The following is a 21,281-nucleotide window of genomic DNA, read 5'->3' on the forward strand; positions in this document are numbered from 1 at the left end:
ATGACTAGTGAATACCCATATGAAACCACAATATACTACTTCTGTTGGAAGATTCCAGGGCAAATCCACTTGAATAAATGAGTTGTCCAAGAGAATTATATCAAAGTTTTTCATTTGCCAGCAGTCTAACTTAATTACAAGCCTCTAGCTTATTGTTAGGTGGGAACTACTTTAGTTTTTCTTGTGGGACTTGGTTGATTTTGTATAACATCCAAATAGAAAAGGAAATCAGAGGGTGAGTGTCAGGATGTGTCTCTAGCACAATGGGTTGGGTGTCCTCCTGGAAATCTCTTACCCTGGGCTCTCAGCAATGTTTCCAAATGAAACAATGCCAACACAAGGGGGTGACTCCTTTCTCCTTCCCTCTTGCCACACCTGGTTGGCTGGGACACCAGACCAGGGTATAAGAAGGTTGAACCTGGCCCCCATACCCAACATGATTGACAAGTCAAGGTCCTGGAAAACCCTGAAACCTTTGGTCAAGTTCAGCCTGACTGAGGTCATATGAGCAGTTCCAATCCCAAAAGACTGGTTTCTTGGAAGGCCAGGAGAGCAGTGGTGATTCCCAGGCAGTCCCTGGGCCATGCTGCCACTTTCAGCGCTGTGCCCAGTACTAATGGAGCTTTGGGGACTCAGCTGTGGATGAAACCTTGCACCCCCTGGGCAGGTACAGCTACGGGGGCACAGGCATATGGTGCTGGGCTTGCTTTATGCTCCTGATGGCATGGATTTGCCAGAAGATTGTTCCACCTGGGGACTGTGCTTAGTAAGGGCAATCCAATGGGAACAAAAAGCCACAAGTAGTAGACTTCTCTTATTGTCAAGGATGCCAAGGATGGACAAGCTGAAGAATCCCTTGCTCTACCTGCTGCCCAGACATCCAAAGTTAGCCAGGAATCTTCCACTAAAAGTCCCTTAAACATAAACATGTAATGGCTAAAGGCACAATCTCCCATCAGATCACTGGGATTAGCTCTTTTACTCCCCCAGGAGAACGGGTACCAAGGAGAACACGTTTCTACTGCAGATCCTGTACCAAATCTTATAGTCATAAAACTCCCTAGAAGTACTTCTTCAAATTATTATTGTTTTCTGCCTTCATCAGTTCATGAAAGCTCAGAAGAACTAACTAAATTTCTTTTGAAAGGAATTACAAATTCTGAAGAATCAATAAATACAACTGTATTCCCAGCAGAACATCTTTATATTGTGCTAGACAAGGATGAAGATGCATTTCCTGTAAACTTAGTTATGAAAAAGACAGCTCAGAGACTACAATTTAATTACTAAGATATAACAAGACATCTGGGGAAATTGCTAGATTGGCAGCTTCTGAAAGAGTTTACAAAGTGATTTTAGAGGAAAAAAGTGAACCTTATTTCTTATATCTAGGTTATTTATATATTTATTTTGCTATGGAAGTTTAGATGTTTATGTGGAAAGTAAATCTTGTCAATATTTTAAAACAGATAACAAATAAGATTAAAAAATAAAAGCCAGATATGAGGTAGTAGAAGTATGCCACTTCTCAAAAGCAAAGGATTCCTTTCCCAGACAACTGCCTCTTCTTTTTTTTTTTTTTTTTATGGAGAACATTTATAACAGATTCTATACCACAGCGATTGTTAATGTGAAGTGCTACCGGTAGAAATTATCACTCTTAGCCTTTGAAAAACATTCACTGAGCTTATAATCAATATTTGTGCATAAAGTCTTTCTGATTTTTCTGACCTAATCATTTAATAGGTTTCCATGTTCCTATGTTATTTACTTTACTACCAAAAACAAGCAAATTAACCCTTGATCTTGTTTTCTCTTTGAATTCAGAATAAATATTTTTCCATCGTTCTTGTTTAGTTTAATGCTAGCAAAATTCCATTGAATTTATGGGCAGCTACTCTGCTATAAATCTGATATAGTAGAACATTAAGCTTTTCTACTCAGCTTTTCTTTTATCACCTCAGATAAATAAGACCATTTATAGAAATACACTCTGCTTTTCATAAAACTCCTATTTGTCTAGCTTGTTGTTCAGAAGCTTTTGTTGATGTTTATCCAAAGTTGGATTGTTCACTGCACATGGACAGGTAGATAAACTGCCATCGATTTACTTTATTCCACCAAATTCTCTTCCGTTCCTCAAAACGTGCAGATACTTCTAGACTTTGCATCATACTCTAAAGGTAACTTTGGAAGATGTATATCAGTGACCAGAGTTGCCATCTCACCTCGCATGAGCTGTATAGGCCTTTGCAACACTGAAATTGTGTGCTTTAGTAATGAAAGGCCTTGTAAGAGGCACCACCAAGAAAACAACAGATTTTCTTCACTGCTTCCCTCCAGATGCCAACAGCACATACTTCAGGCTGAAATGAATGAAGTGGCAATCAACTGACATTCAGGCAAACTCCACGTTTGCTGATTTTTTTTCGCAAGGGTGCTACCAGCAGACGTGGGGAAGGCCCAGACCTGAGGCCTATCAGCCCACCAGCCATGCTGCTCTCAGGTGCCATTACACTCCTGTTGTCTGCACACACCAGGGCTTCAGATGTTTGATCTGAAGGAGTAAGAATATAAATCAGAGGAGTAAGAATATAAAACCCAGCCATGTCCAGAGAGAAACACAGCCATCACCTGAGTTATATCAATAAGTGAAGCATAGCACACTATTTAGGAATAATTTTACTCATTTATTATAATGAGAGGAGTACTACATAATCCAGCAAAATCCATTGATTGGTGTGGTTGAAAATCTGTGGGGAGATCAGAAATGAAGACCTTTAGCTCACAACTACAGCCACAAAACCACAAGATATGATGCCAGAGGGGTCACTGCAGCCTTTCAAAATCCTTTCAGATTCTTCATTTGGAGACAATCAAGCTCATTCGGGTCAGGCTGACAGTTGCACTTGATCTTGAAGGTCTTTTCCAACCTAAATGATTCTATGAGTCTATTGCTTGGACCTCTGTGGCACTTCAAAACAGCCCCAAGCCATGCTGGGCTTTTGTCCACCGCTCGCTTTGTCCCTGCACAATCAGCATCACTATATAGCCAGCCAGGAAAACCTCCTAGGAGCTCCATGCCATTGAAGTAGTACAACGGAGGCAGTGTCCTGGTGACCCTCTTGCCTGCCCAGATACAGTTTTGGAAAGATCTGATACATTAATTACTCACACGAAGTGCATTACTCATTCAGAGTACAATACAGCACGTGTTGCTCTGTGTTGGGATGACTACATGTCCTGTACTGATACTGCAGTAAACAGAACATTATAATAAATCTGCTTTGGTAAGAGCTTGTGTCTCTCCTAGTGACTTGGACTTATCTGTAAGTCTACTTATCTGTAGACTTACAGATAAGTCTACAGGTTTCATCTCGCTGGCTCTTTTTAGGTTGGAGGCCTTTTCTGAAGTCCATTTCCTTCCTTGCTACGTGCTCACTTATTACTGACAAAGGGCAAATGGTTCAGACATTTACAAACAAATGCCGTGAGACAGTCCCTGCCCTGAAGAGAGCATCATCTGCACTGGGTCCAGTCAAATTAATGGTTTCTGATCTCCCTGTGTGCTCTTTTCTCCCACTGGTGTGCAGTCAGGAATGCCAGACCCTCGGCGTGGGAGAAGGAGGGGTCATTGCTGCTGCCTCAGCCTTGCACCATGCATTGATTTTCTCATCCAAAGGCCACCCTTGGGTAGAGTCTTGGTCTGGTATGGTGTTGAATAGGCCTGCAAAGCTCCGAGGAATGCTGTAAGCTGATCACAGAAATGAAATGGCTGTTGCAGTGCTCTAAGTGCTTGGGGCACCAATGACACCCTGGCCTCTTCCAAATTCAGGAGCTCAGGATCTGTCCCTGATTGCCCTGTGTGTTGGAACTGCTTCTGTTTAAATGTTCTTACCGTAAGCTGGAATTAATTCCTCTGCTTACAAAATATTTTTCTTTCTGAAACTCAGGGCCATGCTGACCTGTTGATCTGTCCTTCCCAAAAAGAGAAGGCACCTCTAAATAACTCAGACTCTGCAAGTTCAGAGTGAACTGCAGGTGAAACATATTTTAATCTTCCATATTAGCAGAGAAATACTTCAGCAGACAAAAAATAAAATAAACCTCCCTATAACATTGTAGTTCAAAACATTTTTGAGATAACTGGCTCCATTTTCAAACAAGTTTTAGAACATGAACAAATAAACTCAAACTATTTGATGGTAACCATCCAAAATGCTTGGAGTTTTTGACATGCTTTCACGTGTACTTCTTGGCTGCTACAAAGAGCAGGTGAGTGTCAACGTGAGCTTCCCCTGCCTGCTGCCCTTGAGAGTGCCCAGGAGGTGAAGGTGCTTTGCACTGGCCTTCCTGAAGGTCGCATCTGCTCCTGCTCCCATGTTCTGCAAATACAGAGCTCACTTTCATGTGGGTCGGGACAGGGGCAATGGGAAATGCACACATTGGGCAACACCAGAGGAAAAGCTTAAATAAATATCTTATTCTTTACTCTATTGAGATATATTCTCTCTGTGTCCTAACTAGTCAATTCAGTTATAAATTCATTTTCTGTGTTCAGTCACTGTGATTTTAAAACTATATAGCCTATTTAGATGTCCTGGATACATGTAATTAAATTACAGATGTTATTACAGAAAGGTTTGAACCCGTATCCTTGCCTCTGTTCATTCACATATTTTTTTTTTCTTCTTCTTCTTGCCTTTGCGCTTTCATAACTTTCTACTTAGTGCACAAACATTGCATTTTTTTTATTTTATTTTTTTTCCAGGGCCACCGCTTCCCAGACTTGAAGGTCCAACCATGTAAATGGCACACACAAAAGTAAGAAGTGGTGCAACTGCATACACCTGCAGCACGCAGGTGCAGGTATGAGCAATTGAAATTTTAGGCATGCAGAAGTTACGGCCAGTGTTGGAGGGAACAGGTCCCTTTCCTCGTCATAGCAGCTACATTTACATACCCTGACAGGCTTCTGGCAGTAGGCAGCTGAAAGTGATGAGCTGTCTCAACAGATTAAAATTAAATTCTATTGAAGAAAACAACATACAAAAATTATGTTTCTGTATAATCTGTGTGATTAAATGTTACTTGTTTCAAAGCTAATGTTTCTGTCACTTTCAATTACAGCTTTTGGAAGCTTTATTCTGCATCATTTAATCTCTTTAAATAACTCTCCTGTTCAGCTTTCTTATAGGGATTGGCACACTTGGTATGAATATTACACTCCTACTAACTCCTACAATAACATTCGCTGACTCTGATTTAGAATTGTGTTAATTATATCAGCTCTCCCTTAATGCCTGGGAGTTGAAAAATGAGAAGGAACAAAATCCAATGGAGTCATACTCAGGAGCTTTCCTTATTGGTCAAGCTATATAGGGTAGGATGTATAGGTGGCTTCTCTTTGATCAGCGAATGAAAAGCTAATAATTTCTAAACCATGAGAGTGGTCTCACTTCTCAGAGAGTGGTGTTCAAAGCATCCCAGATATTTTGGATTTCCTCTTCTAAAAGCAAAATCCCTCCTCTCCCCCTTTTATTTTTATTTTTAATTTTATTTTTATTTTTAGGTTTAAAGTTTTGGTGTTTTGATGTTTTCAGATTAACACTGAAATTGAATTAAGCTAGAAATGCAGATTTAAAAAATGTACAACCTATTCAACTAACTTGAAACTGTTGAGGTAAACAAAGTTAGACAAAATAATCCTATTTTGTTGAAAGAAGTGCCTTTGAATCAAGAACAACATAAAACCTCACCTCCGTGCCTACATTTGGCTGAATATTTTTCCTCTAAAGAAATTGCGATTTGCGTGCAAAACAGAAGCTACGCTTGTAATTAATAAAAAAAAAAAAAAAAAAAAAAAAAAGGAAGAGAGGCTGGGGGGTCCTTTGCTGGCAAAAAAAAAAAAGGTTTTGTAACCTAGGGCGGCTCTTCAAGGCGAGCTCTGCCACCTGGTGGGCTGCTGCCCCCTTGCAGGGCAGAGCCCGGCGCGGGATGGGATGGGATGGGATAGGATGGGAACATCCCCAGCAAAACCCGCCAGGACTTTGTTCATAGCGATTGGTTGGTATCGTAATTCTGAAAATTCGTCTCTTACTCTCAGAGAAATAACGTCATCAGGGCAGCGAGGCGTTTTTCTAGTTTTTTTTTTTTTTTTTCTTTTTTTTTCCTCCAGATAGCAGCTTTCTCTTTCCTAGAAGATGCAATGCAGTTATTCCCTGTTTCTGTCACTGTCACTGGGAGCATGTTAGATGCAGCCACAGCTCAGCTCCCTTACCCAGATATGCTTCCTTTTAGCTGTTTGTCATTTTTAACAGCAGTTCACAGAACTATGCAGATCACTGATTATTCAATTAGCTGACCTGAACAGAAAGACGAATCCAGTTAGAAAGAAGCAAGACAAATCGATTTATTTATTTATTTTTTTTTCTTGTCAAGTGAAAAGCTGGAAAAATGGTTTGGATCAGCCTACAAATCTCTTTGACTGAAAAAGAATATATATATATATATATATATATGTATATATATATATATTTTTTTTTTCTTTAAGCAGTTAAAAACACAAGCTTGGTGATTTCAAGCGGAAAACGTTATTTAGCAAATGTTTCCTTTTTAGAAACATTGGCCTACTTTGGCTTTTCTCCTGATTTCAGGAAGGAATAAAACCATTAAGAAAATAAGGCAAAATAAGCAAATAGTTTCACTTGCCCCCAATTTTAGCATGCTCATTATTCAAAGCTCTACTCAAGATGCGCCGGCAGCTTTTTACTTTTGAGATTTCTGTGAACTTCCTGCCTGACAGCACCAAGCTGGGCAGGACTGCTCGAGAAGTGTGGGCGACCCCTTGTTCTGCAGTGGTTCCAGCGTTATCTCACGCCTCTGACTTCCTGAACTTGATTAGGTACAAATACACGATCCATCACTCAGATAAATTGTCGAGGCTTGCAGTGGAGAAAGTCTTGGTTCTATAGTGTGGCAGACACTCAAACAGTGAGGTCATGTTGTAACATAAATAGAGCTGTCCCCCTCACATGTAGGCTATATTAGCCATGTCACCTAACAATGGTTTGCATGTAATCTATCAGACAAGGAACACAAAAGATTTTTATGTTTCTGCTAACCATCTGAACCCAAAAATGATAGGTAAGAAAGAGGAGAATGTCTGTGAAAATTCCACATTTGCAGGGATGCATTTTTGTCTTAAGGAGTTATTTTTTGTTGAAATAAACATGCTCAGCTCTTAAAGGAAATGGTTCCTTTGTTATTTCTCTGTAATAAAACTAAGAAAAAGTGTGCTGGAAGAAAATTCTCATTATATATGAGAATTCTCATTATATACATGTATATATTCTCATCTGTACAGCTTTGATCCCTTAGGTCTCCTTTCCAAAGTAAGTTGAGAATGTAAAACACTGGGTGCATTCAAGACTTGTAACTCTTCGTTATATGATAAGGCTCTGAATTTCTAGCAGTTGATGAATTCCTAATGAAAAAAAAAAAAAAAAAAGAGCTAAATGAAATGGGTCCAAAAGATATGGTTCAATTTTAGTTCTCAAGGGACTAAGCACACAGGCAAGCCTACATGAACTGCTCAGTCACTGTAACAGAGTTAAAAAATAAGGAAAATGTGCATTTCAGTAGATTTTAAACAGCATGCTAGAAAAAATGTTTTTTATATTTGATAAAATATTTAAGATGATAAATTAATCAAATATACTAAAGCATCAGGGATTTTAGGTGACTGTTATTGTAGTTGATTTCGTATTGAAGGCACATACAACAATTAAATAGTTTAACAATAGTTAAAGATAGGTAGATAAGAAGATGTGATTTTGATTCATTCATTGATGAAACATATGCTACTATCTTATTTCCTTAATAGGGGCTAGAAACTAGCCATTCTTTTATAATAATATAAAACCAGAAACTCCATTATTTTATTTTATTTTTTTTTTTCCCCAATAAGCAGTGTTGTTTTAAAATAAAATAGTCATACATTTTCCTGGTTTAATTCCACATTTTACTGTAAGATGGGGGGAGTTTAGATGATAGTTTCACTTTTATAATGTTCCTTTAATAGTATCAGATTGATGAGATTGCTTGGAGGGGAAAAAAAAAATCCAGTAGCCTGGATGAAGGGTGCAGATCTATTATTTACCATTAACCAGAGGCAACATGAATGTGAGTCTCTGAAGTGCTGAAGCAGAAAGTTAAAGAACTCCTGTAGCACCAGCTGACAAATACTTATAATTTACTTCCATGTGATGAAGGAAAAAAAAAAAGAATATTTCTGAAGGATGCTTGAGCTCTTTTCTTCCACAGGGCTATTTGTATTTGTATTTGTCATACACAGTACTATCAATGATATTTTTAATAAGCACCACACATGGTTGTGTGTTAATGTATATGTAGTTACTGAGATTTAAGCCAGGGAAATAGTCTGACCCTGATAGCTCACCAGATGTATGTAAGCAGCCTGCAGTACAGTTTAGTTCTCCCTCTGCATTATCAGCTGTTGTGTGACTCCTATTTTTCTCACTTACGAAGGACTGTCTGTTCTAGAAAAGCTGATGTGTCACTGGATCCTTCAAAATGTGAGCTGTATTCAACAAGATTATCATAATGGTCATATCATAATGAGATTATTTCAATTGTGGTAACAGAAACACAGTAAAGCAGATTATTTTAATCTTTTCAGGATGATTAGAATTAGGAACAATCTAGCTGAAAATTACTGAAATTCTGTGTTTCTCTGGTGGTTTCAAAAGGAATTTGATGGACCTCTTCCCATGGTTGTTGACAAGAATCCACATCACAAAACCCACCCCAAATCACACTAATCCCACACCTTGGTCTGCAGAGAGGACAGCAGAGCTCTATAGGAAAGGAACTCAAAGGACACACAACACAGTGCCTTCTTGTCTCATTGGGAGGGTTGCTCAGCCCAGGCCACAGGCAGAGACTAGAGGTACACACATAGTCACAGCTAGATTTGCCTCATTTACCTGTGGGGGGATGACCTGACGATTCAGGCCAGTGCAATAAAATCCCCTACTGTTTTGTCCTTTATACCAGCACTTCAATTTTTGTTACCATTTAAATTCTGCCACAGTAGGGAGCTGCTTATGCTGCATATTGTTCTTGTGTTGGCCTTGATCAGGGAACATCCACCTCCTGAGTATTTTACCAGCAATAATTTAATTTTAAAACTAGAAAGCATTGTAGGTTATTTTTAAACAAAACCAAACCTTTGAGCATGTGAGTAGCAACAACTATAGCAGAAGGAGCTAATTCGTTTTTCTCATCCAGAGCCTCATGCGGCGTCATTTTTCTCTTTTGCATCCCTGCGCTGTTCAAACCCTCAGTTTATGGCACAGCTCATAGGGCTTACGAACGCACTTTCCCTCAGAGCCTGATGTAGATTCTCCTGAGGCCCTCAGACAATTACAGGAAAAAAATAGAAGCATCAATTGCAATCTATTCACACAGCATGATATTGCTCCTGCTGAGGTTTTAATTTGTCCTGAGACTGTACATATCAGCACTTTTTCAAAATTACATTATAAACTGATAGTTCATTCAGCCTAAAATCCAGCCTCTTTTCTCTGTGTACAAAGGTTTCCCATGCACTGAAATCAGTGTGGTTCCCAAACTCATGGGCAAAGGGCTTGGGATTTCAGGATTCAGGAATTGCTCAGATTGGTAATTATGGAGCCTTGTCCGGCCGGGAAGCAGCAGGGGGTAAGGACCATTCTCTGCAGGTGGCAGAGGTAGCACCAGCACCTCTCAGAGGAAGCAGCAAGAAACAGAGTCAGCCTACAGGACTTATATCCTGGGATATGAGGGAAGAGAACTGGGATGGAAACTGGTGGAAGCAAGGGTCAAAAAAACAACCTGTACCTCTTTCTCTTTGCCATCTTGCCTAACTCAAGTTTTTCAAAGCTGTCTCCTGTCCCCTGTTGTATCAGAGAGAATTTTGCGTTACTTACAATGACACATAGACAGTTTGAAATGACATCCATTCAAATTAATGGAAAATTCCAATTAACGTTCATTTGCACCAGTTTACACCTTCACATTCGCCTTTAATAAAACAGGATCCCTCTTCTACTGTATTTGATAGTTTATCAAGTATATTGAAAAATCATACTGCAGATGAACCACAGTGTAATACAAGTTAATAACAGTGATTCCAAGCAGGATCTGGAGAAAGGCCCTTCATGCAATGGAATCGTGAAAGCTCAAAAAAGCTACAGTGTTGATTTTCTTCAAGTCATTTCTCTGAGGCACTCTTGTCTCCTATGTAATTTTCAAAGAAAAGTTTTACAGAGCAATATTGAGAGCTTCTACAGGCTGATATTTCACTGTGAAATGATATGGCAAAGTCTTTCCTGATATTATTTGACAACAGCAACAAGGTTTCCAAGGCTATACATTGTTAGAGAGATAATGGAGAGATTTTAAAATTCAAAATTTTCTTATATAACATGTAAAAGTCGAAGATGACATCCAGCTATATAAAATATAGTATAATTTAAAACAAACACATTTTGAAAAGGAAAAAAATAAATATCCCAGGAGCTACTTTAAATTACGTTTAAAAGGGAAAAATAACCCTTACTACTTCTTTAACAATTATCTCCTGCTCAATAGCTTCAAAATGTTTTGATGTAACCTTGTAAGTAATTTTTACAATGCTGATAAAGTGTAAATTCTGTTAATCATTGCAGCTGACCTGCTGCTTGGCAATCTAGTGCAGAGATAACTAAATAAATTGCAGAATAACTTATTCCATCATGCCTATAAATTTCTTAGTTACCTACAAAATAATTCAAAGCTTTAAGAAAGACGGGATTCCATATTAGAAAGACAGCAGATCAATATATCAATTCCTGGTTCAGACTCCGATCAATCTCTGATACTGCAGGCTGAAAAAAAGCTCTGTTCTTAACCATCCACCTTTTTATTGTTTACTGCATGTGAACAAAGACATTCTTTTTGATCTTTACAGGCAATCTGCTTACTCTTCGATGCATAAAATTTAAATAGCCTTATATTTTTCATAGAAGTTAATTAGATTTACATAAAAAATTCAACCATGTTGTTAGATTGGTGGAAAGAAACAAACTCTCGGCAATTTCTTTATTCTGAAAACACAGGATGATTGACACCAGCATGCACAATGGGGGAACAGAAAGCATTATATTATATTGATGAATGATGTCCAGGATGTGCACCATATGGTATTCAATGATAAATTAAAGTTGGAAAAAAAAAAAAAAAAAAAAAAAAAGGAAAGGAAAGGAAAGCAATGACTCTTGATGTTGGAGTGCTTCTGTAACATTTAGCAGAACAGCTGAATGGCAAAGAATGAGTATCCCTCTATCCTATAAAATATATTGTAAAGTTAGTATGACTTTAAATCAAGTATGTGCATTTTAGACAAAATTCTGAACCTATGGCAATCAACAGGAAAATAACCATTTCCTTCACTATGATAAAATTTTACCCCATTTCTATATCCAAGTAGCTATACAGTAAAGCTGATCAGATGTCTTCTGAAATCAGAGGATGGTCTCTGAATTATTTTAATAATCATTACTTTGATAACTACCACTCTTCTGAAAGAGTACTTCCCAGAACAGAATTAAGGCTTGTTAGAAATAAAATACTTTGTTGTTGTTTATGCCTTTAGTATCAGTAAGTTTACGTAAGATTCCAATATGCAAGTGATGTGATCCTGACTGTATCCCTACATCTGTCTTTGTCATCTTACGCAGACTTAAAAATCAAAGAAAACCCTTCCTTCATCTTTTAGAAATCTTGTTCTAAGACAGTTGTGCAATGCCTACAGAAGCTCGTGAGTTTACACTTGTATTGATGCTTAAATACATTTTCATATCTGGAATTGCTATAACTCATTTACCCTTATCATGTTCTCTTCTTGCTGTTTATTAGCTCCATTTGTTATGTCGCATTTAAAATTAGATTGGGAGATATTTGGAGAAGGAATCATTAGCAGGTTGCAATCAGAACTCTAATTATGTTCCTACTGGAGGGTGCTGAGGAAGCCGTTAGCTGAGCGAACAGATGTACTCATTTTTAATAGGGGAAGTCATGCCATAGTAAATTACTGCTCAATTTTCTAGAATATGGGCCAACTGAAGGACATGCAGGTAAAAAGTGGTAACAGAACTGAAACTGAAAAGGCATGACAGATCTGACATAGTAAGCGCAGACACTTTGTGCTGCTGCTCAGACACTGCATACTGCTGCAGAATGCAAATGGACACAGAACTTCTTCCGCGGGTTGCCAGAAAAGCAGCAGAGAGGCAGAGTTTCTGGAAAAGATAAACAAGATGCTGACAGGCAAAGGTACAGGAGCATGGAAAGGTTTATTGCCTGGCAGTGTTAAAGAATCATAGTAGCCCTTTCTGGGACAAAATAATTTCCCAGCAGAGGCACTAACGTCTTAAAAAAGCTGAATTTCTGCTTCCTCGAAGAAACACTCTGCTGTGGCTTAGTCGAAGAATGACAGAAAAGATATAGAAGCTAATTAAGAGCTTACTAAGCGAAGCAAGAAGCTTACTATGACAAAAGGTCCTAGGTCTGCAGGTCCTGAATAAATGCATACAACTTGATCCTGTCTGGACTAAATCCCCACATAAAGCAATGGAAAAAAATGAGCAGTCCAAGCTGCAGACAGACACCATATATCTGCATTCGCTAGACGCATGCAGTCATGGAGATAAGACTGAAGATAAACATGGGAGGACACAGCAGCAGGAGCAGACAGCTCTCACTTAGTGTCCTGTCTCTTGCAGCAGCCAAGGAAGATGCACAAGGCAGAGCAGAAAAGCTGGGCAAATACAGAGTGATAATTTCCCTGGAAGTTCCTCCAGCCTCCACCGATTGTTTTCTAGGGGCTATCTGAGCCAGAAGGAGCTTCCACGAATTCAGTAAATATTACAGATTTTTGTTCTGTGACTTTATGTGGACTGCTCATTGAACTTGTGAACTTTTAGCCTCCAGTATCTTGTGGCAAGGACTTTTGCAGTGTAACAGTGCCCTGAGTGAAGAACCACATTCTTTTCCTTGTTTTGAACCCATTAAGTGTTTATTTTAGTTCATGGCCTTGGGTTTCCTTAAGCAGTGCAAGGAATCAGTCCCCTGTGCCTCTTGTCCATGCCATTAAGGATTTTCTAGGAGACAGTCAGCAAGACTTGTCAGTGAGCACTAATGCTGTGCCCAGGAAGTCATACAACTCTTACGCTTACTTGTATTGGCAAGTGAGAATGGCCGAGGAATGCATGTCAGCACTTTACCACTGATCATCCAAGCTACTAATGACTGAGCATGCTCCTTGGCACAATTTTGGCCTACTGTAACTAATAGTTTCTAAACCAGTGCCAAGACATGCTCCGGAGAACAGCATGGGTTTGGGATTACTACTGACACATCTGCCTTGCTTTACCTTACCAACTCCTCCAGCATGACTGCAGCAGGCCCTTCACTCTCCAGTACATTCCATAGGCCCTCCTGCCATACCCTGGATATGTAACACACACCTTCAGTCATGCTATGAAAACTTCAGTCTGTTGGGGTGCAGCTCAGCCCTCAGCCCTCACATTATATCAGGCTCTCAAGACTGTCAAACACACATAAAAATGATATTGTATCTTAGACAGCCCACATGGGGATGAGGGGAGGTTGATGGCCACATGTTATGCAGTCTCTAAGCTTGGCATTGCCAGTCTGCATCACTCAGCTTCAGGACCAGAGAATGGTCCCTAAGCCTAGTTTGACTAGGCCTTATGGACACAGCATTAGTTTACATCTATACCGATAGATCACAAAAGGCCAGGGCCCACATCATTGAACTGTTTACATGACCCTTGGCTTGGATTAATGAACACTCAATCAAAGAGAAGCCTGGGTGTAGCTTGGGGAGTAGCAAAGGTCAGGTGCTCAGTAGGCCCAATGGATCAGAGTAAAGATTGTGGTGTCCTACTTCATACTATTTGGTGACAGCTGATCTCATTAACACTGGCCACTCTGTTTTTATTTACCAGTATAGATGTTGCTTGTGATTAGTAAGTAAGGAAACACTTGTACAAATAGAACTGTACAAGTTTATGTAGCCTTCCAGACAATACCTGCAATGTAGCATGTCTGGAGCATTTGTGGAACCCATCTGCCAGGTCCAAGAAGATGTTCTGGCATCCACAGAGGTAAGATACAATGATCTTGCTCTCTTCCTCTTTAGCTGTTTTCTATAAAGATTGTTAGCTTATGCTCTTACTACAAAGAACTCATCTCAGTTCTGATTTCTGATACAGACTTCTAAGAATCCACCACACAAGGATATTACAAATTGAAAAATGAAAGATGCATAAGTGTAGAGAATGTAGTAGCTGTACAGGTTCCAGAAAGGAAAATTTTGTAGAAAGCAGCAGAAGTGACACTGCACACATGTAGTTTGAATGCTACTCAAAGCTGCAGGATACCTATAAACAGTTGCCTTGGTGAAGAACTGTTTAGAAACAAGGAGTTTCCTTATTACCTAGACAAGGAACTGTGAAATAAAAGCCAATTACAAAACATCAAGAGTGGTCTCAGTTCTATATATGAAAATGAAATAAAGCAGAAATAGCCCTAGCACATTATTCTGACAACGTGGCTCCAAAATATTTTAAACTGAATGCAATTAGCACAATCATGATTTTGCAAAACCCTTACACTGAGCTGACTCTACAGCATGAATTCCAGGGATCTAAACTGGTAAGAAATTATTACTTTTATTACCCATTTAAGTCACTAAACCAGCTTTTCATGGAGCTAGATAAGCACAATAACAGCAAAGGTTAAAGGGTAGAAAGTTGGGGGCACAGGAAGTAGAGAGAAAGAAGCACAGCAGCCACAATCTAAATAATTTAAAAATGTTACAGAGTGATAGCCTATTCACCTTTCTTGTTTCTCTATCACAAACCACAGTGTTGTTTCACGTTCACACAGCTAAAAAATAATCCATAAATTTTAACAGCTACATATCTGAAGGATGAACTTAATGGCTCTTCAAGGCCAGCATATCCTGATGGTTTAACCCGATTCTTCCTGATGAAAGACACCTGAGGCAAAATAAAACAAGAGAACAGCTTTGCCATGAATACAGCAAGTTAATCGTATGAGCTCAGTTGTATCTGCACTATAGCTAAAAAGAGGCTCTTCACGCAGTTCTTTACTTCACTGTAAGGAACTGTAAATTCAGACAGATACTTGGAGAAGGGAAAGTACAAAAAATGATGACAAGAACAACTGTGAAATATTTACTTAATCTATTATGTCTAATGACAGAAGTTATTCTTGATTTTTTTTTTCCTAACTTCAACAGCATAGCAATCTTTTCCTTGAGGTGCATCAGTGCTTGCTTATGCATTGAGTGCTTTAAGAAAACACACTAATTTTAAAGTGAGCTTGCCAAAGACAAGAATGATGGGAATGATCACAAGCCAATATGACAGTTTTCTTTTTGTCAGACACTACGAAAATCAGCAGTTCTGTCACTGTAGAGTTGTAATATCAGAGAACAGGAACTCAGTCATCTAATCTCAGCCAGTACAGCTTTTCATCATGAAGAGCTCTGGGACTGTGGTTTGTTCCAACTCACATCAATAGCAATACAGCTGTCTGAAGACACATCAATTCTAATAGCTGCTCATAGTATACATATTGCTCTGTGGTAATTTTCCAAGTCCACAGTTACATGGTAGTGTTACGTGTGTAAATCTGCTACTACTAAAGGCAGTATGTCTGTGGTAAATATTTTCCAAACTACATTGCTATTTCAGATCTCTCTTGTCATTGAATATTGGACATTTTAATATATATTAAAAACAAAACAAAACAACCCCCCCAAAAAAACAAAACAAAACAAAACAAAACAAAACAAAACAAAGTGTAGCATGATGTAGCATGTTTTCTTATTATATACATGTTTATAAGTGAAACACGTTTTCATTGAGATTATGAGAATATGCTGTTTTTTAACTTTTCACATTACGAAAAGCTTTAGGACAAGTCTATTTCAGCTTTTCAGGAGAGCATGAGTATAAATTGTTGTTGGTCATATACTCTCGCTACTTTTCATTTGGATTACAGAGACCTGTTTCACCTCATTAAGCAAATTCCAACTTGTTACATACAAACACGTCTGGCCTCAGATTAGCTAGTATACTGAGTAAAATGTCAAAACTTGAGAGATCAGCAAACTTTACTGAAACTGACATTGAACTTAGAGATGAAAGCTCTTCTAAAAATCAAGAGTCCCATGAGAAAACCAGGAAATTCAAAAGCTGATGTATGTCTGTCGAGCCAACAAAAATGTAATTACTCTACAGGGGAAAAGACAAATTAGGAGACATGAGAAAGACTGCTGTGGCCCCAGGAAAAAAAAAAAAAAAAAAAAAAACTACAAAGATAATTGGATAGCTACTAGGAACAGTAAAATTTTATAGGAGATGAAATTACTGTAGTCAAGCTCTGAAATATTAGTTGGTTCATGAAACATAGCCTGTGCCATAAGACCTTTGTGTTTCAGTAAATGTATGAAAACCACAACTAGGGACAACCAACGTGTTCTACCAATTGCTCAGCAAAGATACAGGTTGTGAACATGGCAGATTATATCTTTCAACTTTCTCCATAGAAATGCAACAAGAGTCTCATTTTGGTGTCCCGCAATTAGTATTATCACTGAAAATACCCTAATATGTGTTTGGAGGTGTCTGGATTTCATTCATTAATGTTCTATGGATTCAGAGGGTCTGGGCCTCTTATCATCTGGAGGAAAGTTAAATAAAAAAAAGTTATCAGGCGTTAGAAATCTAGAAAACACCTGCTATGTGAGCTACATTAATTAAAATACTACACATAAAACAAAGCTATTTTTTTTTCAGTGTAACTTCTTTCCTGTAGATTCATCTGACTTTGCAAAAATACATTTTTTTTTTGGTGAATTTTTCATCAAAATGCAACTGAAGTCAATTAAAAAAAAAAAAAAAGTTCAAGTACTGGCGAGAATGGAAACAAATACTTCCACAACCCAAAATAATCCACAGTCTTTGTCAACCAAACACATCCTTGCCAAGAAAGATAAAAAATGTCAAATGTCAACATCACAAAATTACTTTCTAATTAAGGTCAGGTATCGATATTTGTTCCTATGTTTGACAGCATATCTGACAGCATATTCTTTAAAGAGCTTTGTGATTAGCTTCTATACAGAACTTGTGTGTCTTATTTAGAATAAGAATACTTGTAAATCTGTATCTACAGTCTTAAATGGACAGAGTTTCCTTTGCTTCCTTTGTTCTCATATTGCAAATTGCAGGCTGATGGGAACTGAAGAACAAGGCTACATCTTTTGGTCAGTGACCTGCTAAGTCTCAGGGGGAAAGACCTAAACTACAAATGAAAATAGCCTATTTTTTAAAATCAAAAACATCAATAGAAAATGACTATGTATTTGACATAGCTGTAGTTCATCTGAAGAATGGATCTGTAACTCTACATGTCCCCAAATGCATGTTTGAATTTATGTTTAGAACATTTAAAAAATTTCAGCTGTCACCTCATGTTTTTCTACCATGAGTAACTGTGCTGCTGCAGTTTGCTGTAGTTTGACAACTCCTAATGGTAGAAAAAAGGGTCTCAGGTTTGCACAGCTACATACAATTATGGCCACAGAGGGACAAGAACAGCAAAACATATCTCATCTCCTTTTCTTTTAATTCTTCAGGCACATTTTTCTTTTTCTTTTTCTTTTAATTCCTCAGGCACAATTCTTCAGACTGAGGAAGCTGAGCAGGGTCTGGATCTCAGCAACATGAGTTGGAATACAAAGAAGGATTGATTAAGTCAGAACATTTTATGGTACCACCATGTGTTGACTGCATGAAAATGCAAAGCTTTTGCTTTATAAATAAATTATAAATATAAAGCTTTTGCTTTATAAATAAATTTCATTTGTTTATTTATTATTATTAATACACCTATTCACCAATTTCTTTTCACCCTTCCACTTCTTTATCAACAGGTTTTGCTTAACCTTTTCCTGGTGGACAGATGTGCAAAAGTCTTGGCAGTAAGGACTGATGGACAAGATGTCCATCAATCCTCCAATTACATCTTATCTCTGTAGCCTTTTCCACAATACTTCTTCACTGGCTGTAAAAATGGTATCGTCTTGTACCTTTTTAGTTTGTCTCATCCTTGCATGGGAAGCTTCTGTGTTGTTTTTGTTACTTTACTCTTTCAAAGTAAATTCAGGATTGTAAGATAACCCATTAAGACTGCTGAAGAACTAGGATTTCTTGGCTTTATATTTCTTACAGAGAAGCAGCTTCTTCAATGTTACCAATCTATATGGAATATTTATTGTTGCTTTAGATATTTTTTGGCTATCATCATTAGTGCTTTTCTTTCCACTGTCACATTCAATCTGCATGACATCAGCATGTCACCAATAGAACAGATGTCACTTTATTGCAGTCTTTTTCTCTCTCTCTTTTTTTTTTTTTTTTTTTTTCATTGTAATTAGTGATCTGCTCTTTCTTTATATGCTACAATTTACTTGCAGCAATACAGGCACTCTGATGGGGACAGGGTGATATAACCTAGAGTGACAGCCAACAGAATGGCAATAATCTACTAAAATATTTGAAACTGAAAAGAAAATTTATCTCGCTCAGCTAAGCAGCCTGAAGGATCAAAGGATGCCAAACAGTCTTGTCTGAAAAACATAAGTTGTTGTACAGCAAAATGGTACTTGGACTTGTTAATAGCTGCTTGGATTGCTATCAGCAATCATGCTGTAATGACTGAGGAGGTCAGTGTAACAATGCTCTAACTTTTTCTAACACTGTGTTAACAGTCAGTCTAAAATTGATTAAAAATTACATATATATATTTAAACACTGGATCCAGGGCTTATAATTTTACTTCAATTTGGGTACAGGAGGGAGCTTCTTTTATAGTGCCTGACATCACGTCACTTTTTAATAACGTGTAACAGGAGTAAGGGGCTCAGAATGCCATTTGTAATTAAAATCTCTATTTTCAGATACATTCTTTAGTTTATTCATGCAGAGAAGTCATTTTACCTTTTGAACTTTCTGCTGGACCGAACAAAACGAGTGAAGATGTATTTTAACAGTCCTTATATTTGAGCGAATTGTGGCTGCAACTGAAATTGCCTCAATCTCCTGTATTATTCATGTTAATTTATTTGCAATGCACCTGGCCAAACCATTCCATTTTAGATACTTACTTCTTTTTGTTTAGATTTACAGTGAAGGTAAAAAGTTAATGAAGTAGAAAATCAATACATTCTAGAGCATTTTAATCAGATAGAAAGTACCACAACTTCAATGCTTCATGCAGGCCCAGATTTTAGAAATGTAAGATATTTACTTAAGAAAATAATCTTTTTCATCTGTTTAATTACTTTTTAAGGCAGAGAACAGCTTAACTGAGAGCATGAATGTAAGCACATACTTAAATGCATTGCTGAGATAGGGCACAATTACCAACATTTTCTGCTCAGGAAAATAAGAAATCCTAAGGAAATTTAATGACCTAAGAATAAAAAGAGTTTAGGGTCGTTTCAAAGCTGCTAGGCATCTTAAGCCTGTGATCTCATTGGGAGCTGGAAGCCTGCTGGACCGAGTCCTACCTGTTTAAGTATAACCTCATCCAAAAAGGATTTTGTTTCATTGGTACTTTCAAAACCCTGGAGGATCTGTCAAAGCACTTGCTAGATGGTGACATGCATCTGTAAATACAGTATCTCTGGGGGCTGGAAAAATGGAGTAGGTTATAAGGAGTTATCACAGAAATTGCAATTAAATCTAGCATGACACTTATAGACACAAGAGTAACACATCACTCAGAAATTATTAAAAATTGAGGTAAATGAACAAAGGATCTGAAAAAGCTTGTAAAGGCTAGTTGTAAATACGACTAACCAAAGGGAACAACAAGGGAAATTAAGCACTCATGAAAAAGAGAGGGGAGAGGACAGCCACATGAGAAACACTGTAGACCCACAAAATGAAAACTTAGAAAAAGGCAAAGGAACTGGTCACTGTGGTGCTGGGCAGAAGAAAGGGACTCAAATGTACACACAGGCCAGATATTGCAGCTGCAGCTTTCACAAGCTCAGTCATGTATAAGGATGGTGCTGACAAAGCAGTATAAAGTTATTATTATTTTTTTTAATTCAAGGCAATCTGCAAATAAAACTGATTCATGACCGTCTACGAGAGTACACAATGTTTCAGAAACACCTAGCTTTACTAGTTGATGTGTTCTTATTTTGCTCCCACTAGATTTATATGACCTTTATGAGTAACTTGAATATTAAGGATAACAAAGCTATTACCTGTATTTATGGCTTTCTGACTATGTGAATAAATGTAAACATTGAGCTGATAAAATAGGAAGTCACATGAACTCTTAAAGTATTTTTTTCACAAAAGTTACTTAAGTACAAAAATCAGGCTGACACATTTTAGCCTATGCATGCATACAGCGATGCTTTATGACTTAATTTTTCTACTTTCAAATCGTTTGTGCACTATCATTTATTAGGGCTACCATATAGAGTCGGAATAAGACCTCCTCTTGTAGACGGGCGTTCTGTTAATAAAGCCACACGCTTAGCTTGTAAATTCGCAGTGTGGCACATCGATTATGGGCAACCCACTGATCCGTAATGAGTCTGCAAGCCTGGGACGGCACAGAGCGAGGCAAAGCAGCGGAGGAGCGTATGTTCCCCCGGCGCAGGACACCGGCCTCTTGTTGCCCGCCATCTGCAGGGGTCAAGAGGCCAGATGGATTGGGGAAATGGCAGGGAGGGCAGGCTAAGGAAGCCTTTGGGGCTCTTTTCTGTCTGCTCCGGGTCAGGGGCAGGGAGGGCAAGCTGAGAAAGCTTTTTGGGCAGCTTTCTGCCTGCTCCTTGCTGCTTCCTTCGCCACCAGCTTGCCTCGCCTCCCGCTGCTGGCTGCGGATCACAGCTCTCCCTTCAGACATGCTTTCTGCTAAGCCTGCTGCGTGGGGACAGCACCCCCTAAAACAAGTGTTTGTGTATGATTTGTGAACAAAACGAGCCTGCCACAGGCAGCAAGAGGCGTGCTCAGAGTTGGGTCATATTTATGGTCCCTTCCCACCCCCATTCTGTGATTCTAAATGACTAACGACTGCAGTTGTGGCGAGCAGGA

This window comes from Netta rufina (genome assembly GCF_964035555.1).
Source record: "Netta rufina genome assembly, chromosome: 1".
NCBI classification, from domain to species: Eukaryota; Metazoa; Chordata; class Aves; order Anseriformes; family Anatidae; genus Netta; species Netta rufina.